Consider the following 14,723-nt stretch of genomic DNA (forward strand, 5'->3'; position numbering starts at 1 on the left):
CCACCACCATCACCATCATTATCTCCCCTACCATCATCATCTCCAACACTACTGTCATTATCAACACCACCACCATCACCATCACCATCGTCACTATCACCCCCACCATCACTACTGTCATTATCAACACCACCACCATCACCATCACCATCATCACTATCACCCCCACCATCACCATCACCATCACCATCACCATCACTACTGTCATTATCAACACCACCACCATCACCATCACCATCATCACTATCACCACCATCATCACCACCACCATCACCATCACCACCACCATTACCATCATCATTATCTCCCCTACCATCATCATCACCATCACTACTATCATTATCAACACCACCACCATCACCATCAACATCATCACTATCACCCCCACCATAATCATCACCATCACCATCTGTTATCAACACCATCACCATCACCATCATCACTATCAGCACCATGATAATCACCATTACCATCACTACTATCAACACCACCATCACATCACCATCGTCACTATCACCACCACCACCGCCGCCATCACCATCACCATCGCTACTATCATTATCAACACTACCACCATCACCATCAACATCATCACTATCACCACCACCATCATCATCACCATCACCATCACTACTCTCATTATCAACACCACCATCACCATTATCATCATTATCATCATGATCACCACCATCACCATTATCAGCATCATCACCACCACCACCACCATCACCATTATCACCATCATCACATCACCACCACCATTACCATTATCAGTGTCATCATCACTTCCATCATCACCACCACTACCATCATTATTACCATCATCATTACCACCATCACCATTATCACCATCATAATCATCACCACCACCATCATCATCAACATCATTTTATTTTAGAGAAAGCTTGTTTGTTGAACCTGCCTAATCAGAGTTAAGAAGGATGTCATTCTTCTTCCCAAGGATGAATGTTCCCCATGCCTGACTGGATGTCATTCTTCCCCAAGGGTGGAAGCAGGGAATTAACCCTCAGCCTCTTTGACACAATCTCCCAGCTATATCCACAGAGCTTGACTCAGGTTGTTGGGAAACCCCTGTGTCTTCACCCACCCAAACCAGTTGAGCCATGCTTCCCAGATGGCTCCAACTCTCAAAATAATCCCATTGGGTCTAATCTGTTAAACTGCAAAATAACAAAACAATAATAGGAACATAAACAGAAGTTAAATTTCCTCCAATTACACAGAGTCTGGAGGTTGACCACAGCTGGTGTGGTTCAGCTGCTCAAAGATGTCAGAGGCTGGGCACAGTGGCTCACATTTGTAATCCCAGCACTTCGAGAGGCCAAGGCAGGTGGATCACTTGAGGTCAGGAGTTTGAGACCAGCCTGGCCAACATGGTGAAACCCCTCACTCCACTAAAAATACAAAAATTAACCAGGCGTGGTCGTGGACACCTGTAATTCCAGATACTTGGGAGGCTGAGGCAGAAGAATCACTTGAACCCAGGAGGTGGCAGTTGCAGTGAGCTGAGATTGTGACACTGTACTCCAGCATGGGTGACAGAGCAAGACTCCATCTCAAAACAATAAAATATATATATATATACCAGGGCTTTCTTTGGTGTCTAGAAAATTCTTCACCTTCCAAGAATTCCAGATATTAGCTCTTGCTGGGGTTGGTTCAGTTGTTCACAGATGTCAGGGCTCCCATGCTGCAGCTGTCTTGGCCTTCTCTCACAGCGGCGAGATGTTTCACAGCCGGAAGACCCCTTCAATCAGGAAAGCCAGCCTTTCCCCAGAAGCATTTCCCTACACACAGAGGTTTCCATTTGGGTTTCCTCAATAGAACTGGACCACTCAGCCACCACTGCTGCAAGGAGGCTGAGAAAGATGAAATAGAATTGTCACGATTAGGCCTGGCATGGCAGCTCACACCTATAATCCCAGCACTTCGGGAGGCTGAAGCACACGGATCACAAGGTTAGCAGTTCAAGACCAGCCTGACCAACATGATGAAACCCCTGCCTCTACTGAAAATACAAAAATTCGCTGGGCATGGTGGTGGGCACCTGTAATCCCAGTTACTCAGGAGGCTGAGGCAGGAGAATCGCTTGAACCTGGGAGGCAGAGGTTGCAGTGAGCCGAGATCATGCAATTGGACTCCAGCCTGGGTGACAGAGCGAGACTCCATCAGAGGGGGTAAAAAAAAGGAAAGAAAAAGAATTGTCATGATTGGCCACAATGAATCTTGATCTATTGCCTAAGGTAGGACACATTGCTGACCACGAACAAAATCTGGGTTCTGTTGACAAAGAAGACTGTATAAGGTGAGTATTATGGGTATCATAGAAGTTCAAGATACTATGGCTGCATAATAAACTATCCCAAAACGTAGTGGCATTTATTTTGCACATGAATCTGCAATCCAGCAGGGTTCAGTGGGGACAAGGTTCAGTGGGTTCATCCCTGCTCTACTTGGTTTCAAGTTACCAAGTTTAAACTCTTAGTTTGAAATTACTTGGTTACTCAGATTAAAACAACAGCAACATTTACTTTGCTCATGATTTTGCAATTTGGCCAGATTTCAATTGGCTCATCTGGGATGACTCAATGTCAGCTGGGAGGACTCCAGAACGGGGAGTTGGAGTCATCTGAAGGCTCACTTGCTCACATCACTGGACCTGGGATGGGAAGTCCCAAACAGATGAGAGTCCATGGGCTTCTCTCTATCTCTTCTCTCCAGCATGGTGGCTTCAGGGTACTTTGGATTGATCACATATTAACTCAGGGATCTCAAGATGTGAGGAAAGAGAGAGAGATTCAGATGGAAGCTGCAACTCCTTTCCTTAACCCAGCCTTGGAAGTCCTGGCATCATTTCCACCATATTCTATTCATTAGAAGAGAGTCACTGAGGTTGTGCCATCATGTAGAGGGGGAAATTAGTCTCCCATCTTTCCGTGGGAGAAGGAGTAGAGAGCTGGAAGTAAGTGAATTGGAAAGTACCGTGTTGGATGGAGAATGAAGGGGAAGTTTGGAACATGCTTTGCAATACCCCCTTCTCCAGGTCCTGAGACATATATCTCTATTCTTTTAAAAGAATCATAATGAGTTATGCTCAGAAAAGGTAATATTTCATGTTACTTTATTTTTATTTATTTATTTGATGAGACAAGGCCTTGCTCTGTCACCCAGGCTGGAGTGCAGTGGTGCAATCATGGCTCACTGCAGCCTCCACGTCCTAGACTCAAGTGATTCTCTTGCCTCAACCTCCCGAGTAGCTATAACTACAGGTGTGTGCCACCATGCCCAACTAATTTTTAAATTTTTTTTGTAGAGACAGGGTCTTGATATGTTACCCAGGCTGGTCTTGAACTCCTGAACTCAAGTTATCCTCCCACCTCTGCCTCCCAAAGTGCTGGGATTACAGGTGTAAGCCACTGCACCTGGCTTATTTCCTTATTTTAGATGCAGAGAAGCCCTGCTGTAGTTAGTTCATTGCCCACATCCCATCAGCTGCGCCTTTCCATGTGTTTGCCATCTGGAAATGCTGGGAAAATAATCACTTCTATTCTATCAGCCCTATGTCAATGACCCACTCTCACCACTCCTATTCAACATTATACCGGAAGTCCAACCTAATGCAATAAGACAAAGAAAGAAAGAAAAGTTACACAGATTGGGAAGGAAGAAACTAAACTGTCTTTGTTTGCAGATGACATTACTGTCTATGTAGAAAATCCTAAAGAGTTAACAAAAAACCCTCTTGGAACTAATAAGTGTGTGTAGCAAGGTTGCAGGATACAAGGTTAACCTACAGAGGTCAACTGCTTTCCTACATACTGGCAACAAAAAAGTGGCATTTAAAATTGTAAACACAATGCCATTATGTTAGCATCAAAAAAAGAAAAAACAAACAAGTATAAATAAAATAAACATATACTGGATCTTTATAAGGAAAACTACAAAATTCTGATGAATGAAACCAAAGATCTCAATAATGGAGAGATAGTCCATGTTCATGGAGAGTTCTTCCCAACTTGATCTTATGGATTCACGAGAATCCCAATAAGAATCCCAGCAAATTATTTTGTGAGTATTGACAAACTGATTCTAAGATTCAAGCAGAAAGGTAAAAAGCCTGCAATAGCCAATACAATACTGAAGAACAACAACCAAGTTGAAGGACTGACATTACCTGACTTTAAAACTATAAAATAAAGGTACAGTAATCAAGACAGCATGGTACTGGTGAAAGAACAAAGACATCAGTGCAACAGAATACAGACCCCCAAAATATACCCACACGAATATAGTCTACTGGTCTGTGACAAAAAAGCAAAGGCAATTCAGTGGAAAAAGGATAGTCTTTTCAACAAATGGTGCTAAAACAACTGAATGTCTATGTGCAAAATAATAATAGTAATAAATTTAGACACAGACCTTACACCTTTCACAAAAAATAACTCAACATAAATCATAGACCTAAATGTAAAATACAAAACTACAAAACTTCTAGAAGACATCGTAGCATAAAATCTTGGATCTCAGTGACTCTGGGTTTGGCAATGAGTTTTTAGATACAACACTAAAAGGATAATCCAAGAATGAAAAAAAAATTGGTGGCATGGACTTTATGAAAATTGAAAACTGTATTAAATTTGAAAATCTTTGCAAAACACATAGCTGATAAAGGACCTGAATCCAAAATACACAAATAATTTTAAAACTTGACAATAAGAAAACAAGTAACCCAACTATAAAATGGGCACAAAATATCAGCAGACAATGAACAGGATATACAGATGGCAAAAAGCCTATGAAAATATGCTCAATATCAGATGTCATTAGGAAATTGCAAATTTCCCAATTTGCAAACATATTGACATATGCCTCATATGTCACTAGGAAATAACAAACATCAATGAGATACCACTACACACCTACTAGAGTGGCTAAAATCCTCAAACTGACAATATCAAAAGCTGACAAGAATACAGAACAACGGAAACTCTCACTTGTTGTTGATAGTAAGGCAAAATGGTACAGTCACCTTGGAAGACCAGTTGGCAGTTTCTCGCACCACTAAACATACTTTTACCAGATGATCTAGATGTTGTGTTCCTTGGTATTTCCTCAATTGTGTTGCAAACTTATGTCTACCCCAAAGCTGGAAGCAACCAAGATGTCTTTCAATAGGTAGAATAAACTGTGGTGCATCCATACAACAGGGCCACTATTCAGCCACAAAAAGAAATGAGGTGTCAAGCCTGAAAAAGACATACAGGAACCAGAAAAGCATATTGCTAAGTAAAGGAAGTCAGTTTTAAGGGACTGCACACTTTCTGATTTCAATTACATGACATTCTGAAAAAGGCAAAATTTTGGAGACAGTAAAAAAAAAAAAAAAAATCAGTGGTTTCCAGGATCCAGGATGAACGGGTAGGAATTAGGGATTTTTAGGGAAGTGAAACTATCCTTTATTTTTTTCTTTATTCTTCTTTTAATTTTTTTTAGAGATAGGGTTTTATTCTGTTACCCAGGCTGGAGTGCAGTGGCATGATCATAGTTTACTGCAGCCTCGAACTCCTGGGCTCAAGGGATCCTCCTGCCTCAGCCTCTGGGTAGCTGGGACTACAGGTGCACCACTATGCCTGGCCCATTTTCTTTGTTTTTGTTTTTTGGTAGAGACTGGGTCTTGCTATGTTGCCCAGGCTGGGAAACTCTTCTTTATGTGGCTACATGTGTAGATTCATGACATTATACATTGTTAAGACCCAGAACTTGGCTGGGCACAGTGGCTCATGCCTGTAATCCCAACACTTTGGGGGGCTGAAGCAGGCTGATCACTTGAGGTCAGGAGTTCAAGACCAGTTTGACCAATATCGGGAAACCTCGTCTCTACTAAAAAAACAAAAATTAGCCAGGCATGGTGGCGTGTGTCTGTAGTCCCAGCTACTTGGAAGACTGAGGTGCAAGAATCACTTGAAACTGGGAGGTGGAGGTTTCAGTGAGCTGAGATCATGCCACTTGCTCTGGGAGACAGAGCAAGGCTCTGTCTCAAAAAAGAAAAAAAAAAAAAAAAAAAGACTCAGCACTGTGCAACAGAGGCTAGGAGCAGTGGCTCACACCTGTAATCCCAGCACTTTAGGAGGCTGAGATGGGAGGAGAGCTTGAGCTTAGGAGTTTGAGACCAGCTTGGGCAACGTAGCAAGACTTTGTCTCTACAATAAAGAAAAAAAAAAATTAGCCTGGTATGGTGGCATGTGCTTGTAGCCCCAGCTACTCGGGAGCCCAGGAGTTCCAGGCTGCAGTAGGCTATGACCCCGCCACTGTACTCCAGCCTGGGCAACAGAGTGAGACCTTGTTTCCAAACAAACAAACCAACCCAAAACAACACCCTGAGAAACAGTGAAACAATGTATACTATGGACTTCAGTTTATACTAATGTATCAGTATTATAATGAAGGCACTACACACTAATGCAAGATGTTGATAAAAGGGGAAATTGTGCAAGCGGGAGGAGACTGTTTGGGAACTCTCTGTACTATCTGCTCGATTTTTCTAGAAATCAACAAAGTTCTAAAAAATAAAGTCTATTAATTTTAAACACCGAAAGCCTTGAAAACAAGTAAGCGTGTTAGGATGTAATGAGGACTGAGCTTATACTGAGGCAAGACTTGGGCACCCGTAGATGGGGGAACAGAGTTTTATCTTGGTGCCTCTGGACCCGCTCCCGGGACTGACAGAGCAGTCACAGACAGTCTGGGAATCTAGGGCAGGAACTTGAACAGTGGGACTGTATGCAAGAAGACAAACTTCCCATTAATTATCGCTCTTGCACCCGAGAACAATGCCCTGTTTTCTTTAACTTTGTAATTTGACATAATTTCCGGTTCACAGGAAAGTTGGGAGAAAAGTACCAAGAATTCCCGAAGTCTCTTACCCCAGATTTCCTGACTGTCTTGGTCCTGACCACATTGGTGCTTTCTTTGCCTGTCTTCTCAATGCCACATTCATCTTCATTTCACCACCGAGCAACAGACCAAAGCAATCGCCTTCAACTTTGCTTTTTTCTCTTCGTCCTGATAAGAACCGCAATTGACATTTTGAACGCTTAATCCACTCCAGGCATTGTTCTGGGCGCTGTGATAAGTACCTTGCCATTTCACCATCTCATAGCCCTATGAGGTGGGTCTGTTATTACCTCCATTTTACAGATGGGGAAACTGAGGCACGGGGAGGATTATCTACTTTGCCCAAACTCACCTAGTCAATAAGTAGCAGAGTTGGCATGCCAATGCAGGTGGTCTACAGGCAAGCCCAGTTTGGGAGGCCAGGAGGAGATACAGCCCAAGCCACACATTCCCAAAGGACTTCAAAGATAGACTCTTGCTGTCATCTCCCAATGAGATGGGGCACAGACTCAGAGACACAAAGACAGGACAAAGGCAGCTTGCTGGGTTGAACTGCATGGGATGAAATACCAGCTGTGTGGGTGCACGGATGTGTGAGTAATGAGTGTGAGGGAGTATGAGTGTGGACGGGAGTGGTAGTCACACCTTATCCGGAGAATTCCTATTCTTCCTAAAACCCAAGCTTCCAGGAAACCCTTCCTGTGGCCCTCTCTCCCCAGCCCTCTGTGTCTGGCCTGGGCTGCCCCCAGTATGGGGTTTATTACAATCAATTGCTTAGGTCTGTTCACTTGTCAGTGCCCCAACCAGATCTTCAGGGCTAGAAAGCAGGGACTATTTCTCACTCTCCTCAGCCCCCAGACCACAACTTGGCATATGGAAGCATCCACAAACAGATGCTGAAGGATGGGAGTTTTTCTACACTCCCACACCACCTCCACGAATTTGCCCAAGCTGTCCCTTCCACCTGCCTGTTTTTCTGCATCAATACTTGATCCAGGCACTGGTCAGAGGTCACCTCCTCCAGGAAGCCATCCTTGACCCCGGGGAACTGAATCCTCTATACCATCACTTATGGGGATTGGTGGCTGTCTTGCTCACTTGGTTGTAAGGTCTCAGAGGGCAGGGGTTGTTTCATGTCTTCAAGTCTGCGTCATCAGGACTTGTCACAGGGTTAGACACAGAGTAGGACCAAGACAGAGCGAGTGCAGAAAAGAATGATTGACATGTGGGCCGGGCATGGTGGCTCATGCCTGTAATCCCAGCACTTTAGGAGGCAGACGCGGACGGATCACCTGAGGTCAGGAGTTTGAGACCAGCCTGGCCAACATGGTGAAACTTCATCTCTATTAAAAACACAAAAATTGGCCAGGCATGGTGGTGCACACTTGTAATCCCAGCTACTAAGGAGAATCACTTGAACTCAGGAGGTTGAGTTTGCAGTGGACCAGGATCACACTATTGCATTCCAGGCTCCAGCTTGGGTGACAGAATGAGACTTCATCTGCAAAAACAAAAAAGAATGATTGACATGCAGTGGTCCCTGCCCTGGGAAGCCAACCCTCACCCTCCACTATAACCGTTGATCCCACTGGGCTGTCCTTGGCTTCCATCCTCACACTGAGAGCTCCTTGAGGGCGGGAGGGGTCAAATTACTCTCTGGGTTCCCAGCACTGACCAAGGTGAGTCCAGATATCTCCCACCTCTTCTCCCTCCGCTCTCCCCTCACTCAGGGCTCCACAGCCACGCTGGACTTCAGGCAATTTCTCCTGCAGGCTGAGCTGGTTCCCACCCCAGGGCCTTTGCACTAGCTCTTCTCTCTCCCTACATGAGTCTTCCCCCATAGCCTCTTCAGAGTCCGAGCTCAAATGTCCCCTCCTCAGCACCTTCCAGACCACCTGCCCCACTGGCCTAAGAAGTCCTTCCTTTCTTCTTGGGGCCTTCTGACCTGAAATACTTTGTTGAGTGTTTTCCCCCCATCATCTGACTGTATCTGGGCTCTTATGGCATCCAGTGGTTAATGGTCTAGGGGGCCTGGGTTCGGATCCCAGCTCCCCCTGCTTACCTGCTGAGTGATTTTAAGTTTCTTTCTTTTTTTTAAAATTTTATAAATGTTAATTTTTGTAGATACAGGGTCTTGCTAAGAGGTTTGCCCAGGCTGGTCTCGAACTCCGGGGTTCAAGTGATCCTCCCCCTTCGCCCTTCCAAAGTGCTGGGATTACAGGCATAAGCCACGTTGCCCAACCCGTTTTGGATTTCTTAAGGACTCTGTGCCTCAGTTTCCTCATATGTAAAACCGGTGATACTATCACTCTCTTATAGGGTGGTTGCCAGGATTAAATGAGTTAACATTTGCGGTGCCTTCCCCCAGGGCCTGACAGATTGTACTAGTTCTTGACTGAAAGGCTGTTTTACTATCCAAATGTAGCTGGAGTAGGCGTTGGGTAAATATTTATTGAATGTGCAAACACTGGCACTTGGAAGCTGGGCTGTTAGGAAGGGGAGGAGGATTCCAGTCGCTCAGCCCTCCCACCCTAAACGCAACTGCCCCCCCCCCCCCCCCCGCCCCGGGCGCAGGGGAGGCGGCGGAGCCCGGCAGGAGAGTCCTGGTCGGGCGTGGGCGTTTTATTCCGAGACCGAGGGGATCCACGGCAGAGTTCTTCGCTGGGCGCGACCTCGGGCTGCGGCGTGGGAGGAAGCCGGAGTCACCCCCAGGAAGGGTCAGCGGCTCGGACTGTCCGGCGGCGGCGGGGACAGCGACAGTGGCGCGAGGTGTCCAGGACCAGGGCCGGGCGCGCCGGGCGGGGCGGTGCATGCAAATCTGCCGGGGGCCGGGGCGGGGCGCAGGAAGCTGGGGCGGGCCGGGTCCCGGCGCCTAGGAAAGCCCCGCGCGGCGCTGGCCAGGGCAGGGCCGCCCCGGGGTCCCCCACTTCCCGCTCGGGCTCCCGGACGGCGAATGGAGCAGGGGCGCGCAGGTAGGACCCGGGACCGGCACGCGAATCGGGGTGCGGGGGATCGCCCGGGGACGCCGGCTGAGGGCGTCCGGGAAGGGTTCGGCCGCCGGTGGGGACCCGGGCAGCGGGTACCCGGGGACAGCCCCGACCCCGCGCGGGGCCGGAGCCCACGACTTTCGGTGCGCGCGGAGCAGAGCCCGGTTCCGTCCTTGCCGCCTAAGGGCACACAGCGCGCCCCAAAGCCGGCGCCGGCCCCGAGACCTCCGCCGGGACGGCCTGCGGAGGTGGGGGGCTTGGGGTTTGGCTGATCCGGGAACACGCAGCCCCTCGCTCAGGAAGTCAGTGAGGACTTCGGAGAGAGAACGGGTGGGGAAAGTTCTGAGAACTGTAAGTTTGGGTACTAGGTCAATGAATCCCGGGAAACAAGGCCCTTTGGACTTTCGGTCTCCGCCTCCGAGTATCAGATGGATCCAATAATAGCGATGATTGACTGGGACTTGTTTTACTGAAAGGATGGCTAGTGAAGCCTCCCACTAACCTCTCTGTGGCCGGTGCTGTGCGTCTTGGCCATTGTACAGATAAGGTCACCGAGATCCGGGCCGCGTTAATAACTTGCCCCAAGGTGCCGCCCACCTGGCAATCTGGGGGACAGCAGGTTTGGAGCCCAGGCAATCCCATGCCAGAGCCAGCTGCTCTCCATCTCTCAATCACGTTTGTGGAGCCACCCCAATAACTGGAATCTCTGGGGGATTTGCTTAAAATGCAGATTCCCAGGTCCTTGCCCTGAGATTCAGATTCTGTAAACCCAGGAATCTGATCTTTATTTTATTTTTAAAAATTTATTTTATAGAGATGGGGTCTCACTATGTTTCCCAGGCTGATCTCGACCTCCTGGCCTCAAATGATCCTTCCACCTTGGCCTCCGAAAGTGCTGGGATTACAGGTGTGAGCCACCGAGCCCTGATTTTTTTAAAAAAACAAAATCTAGATTTCTTAAATTAAGCAAGGTAGGGCACCGCTAGTTTGCCTGCTTCTTAGGGTTCAGGGGTTGTCCCCAGGCCAGCGCTAATCCTGCTCCAGTTTTGGTCTCTGTCCTTCCCCAGCCCTCTGGGAGCCTTGACCCACTGCACCTCCCTGCCCTGGGTGGCCTTCGAGGAGCCCAAGGCATTTGCTGGGACCTCAGTGCCTTTATTAAAATCCTTAAGTCCAGTGGGGAAACAGGCTCAGGTGTGTGTTTGGCAGAGCATTTCAGGGTCCTGCAGGAGTTTCTCAGAGCTCAGCTAGCCCAGCCCATGAATGGGAGGTGACCCGCTAAGCTGTTCATTCACTCACTAGCACTCATTGAGCTCCTGCGCGGCCCTGGGTGGTGTTCCGGGCACAGCACTGGTGCTTGCCTCAAGGAGCACCCCCTCTGCAGGAAGACAGACGTGATAGTGTTGGGGCTTTGAGATGTGGATGCGCCAGCGGCTGCAGGATCATAAGCCAGAGGGGATCAGCGCTTCACAGGGGACCTTGAGCCAGCCTTGTTAAGTGGAGGAGGGGAGTCTCGCAGGTGGAGGATGGGAAGTAAAGGTGGGCACAGAGTGGGCAGAGGCTGGGAGGTGTGAAAGGGCACCACATACGGAACCTAGGGAATGAGGAGAAGCCAGAGACTGATGGAAAGGTGGGCTGGGCTTCGTTGTGGAAGGCCTTGAATGCCGTCCTAAAAAGCTTAGGTCAGTGTATTTTACCTTGGCCTGGTTTGTAAAAGCAACAGTGCAGATTCCTGGGCCCTACCCTGGGCCTCTGGATCTGAATCTGGAGGGTGGTGCTGGGGAGGCAGCAGGAAGGAAAACCTGCAGTCAGTCACCCCAGTTACAACACATCCAGTTACTGGCAGGTCTGAGATAACCTAAGGATTTCCAAGTGCTGGGAAGTGACTCAGTGACTGATAACGTTTAATACAACACAATCCCAGGGTTGCAAACAGCCTAGGGCAGGGGTGGGATTGCCAAGCCCTGAGATGTTCACAGTCTTCTAACGCTCCCAGTTCAAAAAGGGGCTGAAATGAAGTGTCAAAGAATTGTGAAGAGGCGTAGTGCAGTGACTCACACCTGTAATCCCAGCACTTTTGGAAGCCGAGGCAAGAGAGGATCGCTTGAGCCCAGGAGTTTGAAACCAGCCTGAGCAACATAGTGAGAGCCTGTTCCTACCAAAAAAAAAAAAAAAAAATGTAAAAACGTAGCCAGGCGTGGTGGCAGGTGCCTCTGGCCCCAGCTACTTGGGAGGGTGAGGTAGGAGGATGGCTTGAACCCAAGAGGTCAAGGCTGCAGTGAACTATGATGATGCCACTGCACTCCGGCCTGGGTGACAGAGTGAGACCCCATCTCAAAATAAACAGATAAATACATAAATAAATGAGAAGAGAGGACCTTTTCTCTTTCTGAGGCAAGCACCTCCCTCCTCTCCCTGACCTCTTCCACACTATCTGGGAGGATGGAGGAGAGCATTTGGGATTAGACACCACCTGCTCTCGACTGCCCTCGCTGGTACCTGGGAGTGAGGCCAGGATGGAAGCTCCTTGGGTACCCCGCTTCCTTGCGTTTGTAAAAGTGAGCTTTCATGAAGGTTAAAAATGTGTTTTATAAGCTACTTCACACAGTGTCCAACAGCCAGTAGGTCCACAATCGATGTATATGTCTGCTGTTATCTCTCAAGAATGTATAGCTTGGGAGTGACAGTGTGGACTCCAGCCAGATCACCCAGAACGCTGGCTTTGCTACTTACTAGGTAACTGACTTCCCAGAGCCTCAGTTTCTGCATTTGCGAGATTATAGTGACTCTGCCATCGTAGTGATGACTAAGTTAATATATGTCAAGCATACAAAACAGTACCTGGTATGGAGTAAAAACTATGTATTTGTTAAATGAATACTTTTTTTTAGCGCCACAGTCTCTCTCTCTATTGCCCAGGCTGGAGTGCAGTGGCACAATCATAGCTTACTGTAGCCTCCAATTCCTGGGTTCAAGCAATCCTTCCACCTCAGCCTCCTGAGTAGCTGGGACTGCAGTTGTGTGCCACCATGCCTGGCTAATTGTTTTTATTTTTGGGGGGACAGGATCTTGCTATGTTGCCTAGGCTAGTTTCGAACTGTTGGCCTCAAGCAATCCTCTTGCCTCAGCCTCCTAAAGGGTTGGGTTTCTAAATGCAAACAAAGGTGCCTGGCCAAAATGAAGAAATCTTTATTGTTGGCCAGGCTCAGTGGCTCACGCCTGTAATCCCAGCACTTTGGGAGGCCGAGGTGGGTGGATCACAAGGTCAAGAGATCGAGACCATCCTGGCCAACATGGTGAAACCCCATCTCTACTAAAAAATATAAAACTTAGCTGGGCGTGGCAGTGCATGCCTGTAGTCCCAGGTACTCGGGAGGCTGACACAGGAGAAGTGCTTGAACTCAGGAGGCGGAGATTGCAGTGAGCCGAGATTGTGCCACTGCACTCCAGCCTGGCAACAGAGCAAGACTCTGTCTCAAAAAAAAAAAAAAACTTTATTGTTGCCTCCTTGGAGTTTTACTGGTTGGGATGGAGTTCACCCATTTTGCAGATGAGAACCGAGACGCAGAGATGAATGCAGTAGACTTGCTTCAGGCCCATACTGAGGGACACACTCCATCCTTCTTGCCTTGTCTTGTTTTCTTTCCTGCTTGTACCAGTTTGCTGGGATGATCAAGGACATTTCTGAATATTCTTCCTGGCTGGCACAGAGGAGATATGCCCGGCCACGTCTAGCCAGACTTCCCATGGCTGGGCTAGAAGAGAGGCCAGGAGCTTGCCTGGAGGTTGTACAGACTTGCCCTTGGTGAATGTGGATCAGAGCGCCCAGCAGAAGCTTGAGGTCCTACAGAGGCTGGGGGATCCAATGTCAGACCTGGTGCATCCCCACTGTTTTGTGACATCCAGCAGATTACTCTGCTTTTCTGAGCCTGAGGCAGAGAGAAGGGCCTAAGCTTGAAGAGGGGTCCCAGGTTTGCATCAGAGCTGGCTACTTCCCAGCTTCCCAGTGTGTAATGCGGAGGAAGCTGTTTGCCTTCTCTGAGCCTCCCTTTGTTTGTCTTGGGTATTTGCAGGGAGAGCGTTCATGAGATCGTTTTTGTAGACATTTTGCTCTTGGAAGGGGCTCAGTGATTGCTGTTTCTCTCCGCATTTTGGATTGAGTCCCTGCTGCATATCCAGCACCTGGCTTCCTCCTGCCTTTCTTCCTCAGGAATTTATTGAGCACCTATATGTGCCAGAGCATTGGACCAAGTCCTTGCTCTCCTGGGGTTTAGACTCTAGTTGAGCAGACAGAGAATGTACGACCAATACCTGTGTACAGATCAGCAGCTTTATGTTATTCTGAAATCCACAATCTCTGAAAACCGGAAGCTTTTTGTAACTCATTTGGAAGCTAAACACGAGGTTTTCTTAGTCTTTTCCCTCCTGGTGTGATGCTCAGATGTCTTGCTGCAGAGATATTAATGCAGTTGATCACGGGGTGCTGGTGGTCACATCAGAGGGTATGTTATACAAGATGACCTTTCCACATCCTGAGTCATTCTGAATTCTGAACTATGTCTGGCCCCCAGGGTTTTACAGGAGAGAACATGGACCTGCACTATCCTATCCGCTGGAGACTGCGCTAGGAAGGAAAGCAAAGCAAAGCTGGGTGCAGGTGGAATGAGGGAGGGCTTCTCTGAGGAGGTGACATTTGAGAGGGATGAGGGATAGGGGTCTGAGGAAGAGAGAGCCGGGTGGAGGGACTCACAGAGGACGGAAGACTCCACTTCCTGGCCAGCCTGTGCTAACCCCGCATTCTGCATGCACAGTTCTGTCTAAATG

The 14,723-nt window shown here is 48.0% G+C and overlaps 1 protein-coding gene and 1 long non-coding RNA gene across 4 annotated transcripts in view; one reads left to right on the forward strand and one right to left on the reverse strand.

The window, feature by feature from the left end:
- Positions 1–875: 875 nt before the first annotated feature.
- LOC118146114 (uncharacterized) lies at positions 876–7,045 on the reverse strand. Its single transcript, XR_004731569.3, has 2 exons — positions 6,945–7,045; positions 876–1,880 (listed from the first exon to the last, which is right to left on the reverse strand). It is a non-coding gene; the product is annotated as an uncharacterized LOC118146114 (long non-coding RNA).
- Positions 7,046–9,565: 2,520 nt separating this feature from the next.
- IL4R (interleukin 4 receptor) overlaps positions 9,566–14,723 on the forward strand; it is a 49,581-nt gene continuing 44,423 nt past the window's right edge. For 2 of the 3 annotated variants that reach the window (XM_054242210.2, XM_009009350.5), the window contains exon 1: positions 9,820–9,887. The gene's annotated coding sequence lies outside the window, so the exon portion shown is untranslated. Of the gene's footprint in view, positions 9,685–9,819; positions 9,888–14,723 lie in introns of those variants that run through there. The other variant, XM_009009351.5, reaches the window with a different exon arrangement.

The sequence above is a fragment of the Callithrix jacchus genome, chromosome 12 (genome assembly GCF_049354715.1).
Source record: "Callithrix jacchus isolate 240 chromosome 12, calJac240_pri, whole genome shotgun sequence".
Lineage (NCBI taxonomy): Eukaryota > Metazoa > Chordata > Mammalia > Primates > Cebidae > Callithrix > Callithrix jacchus.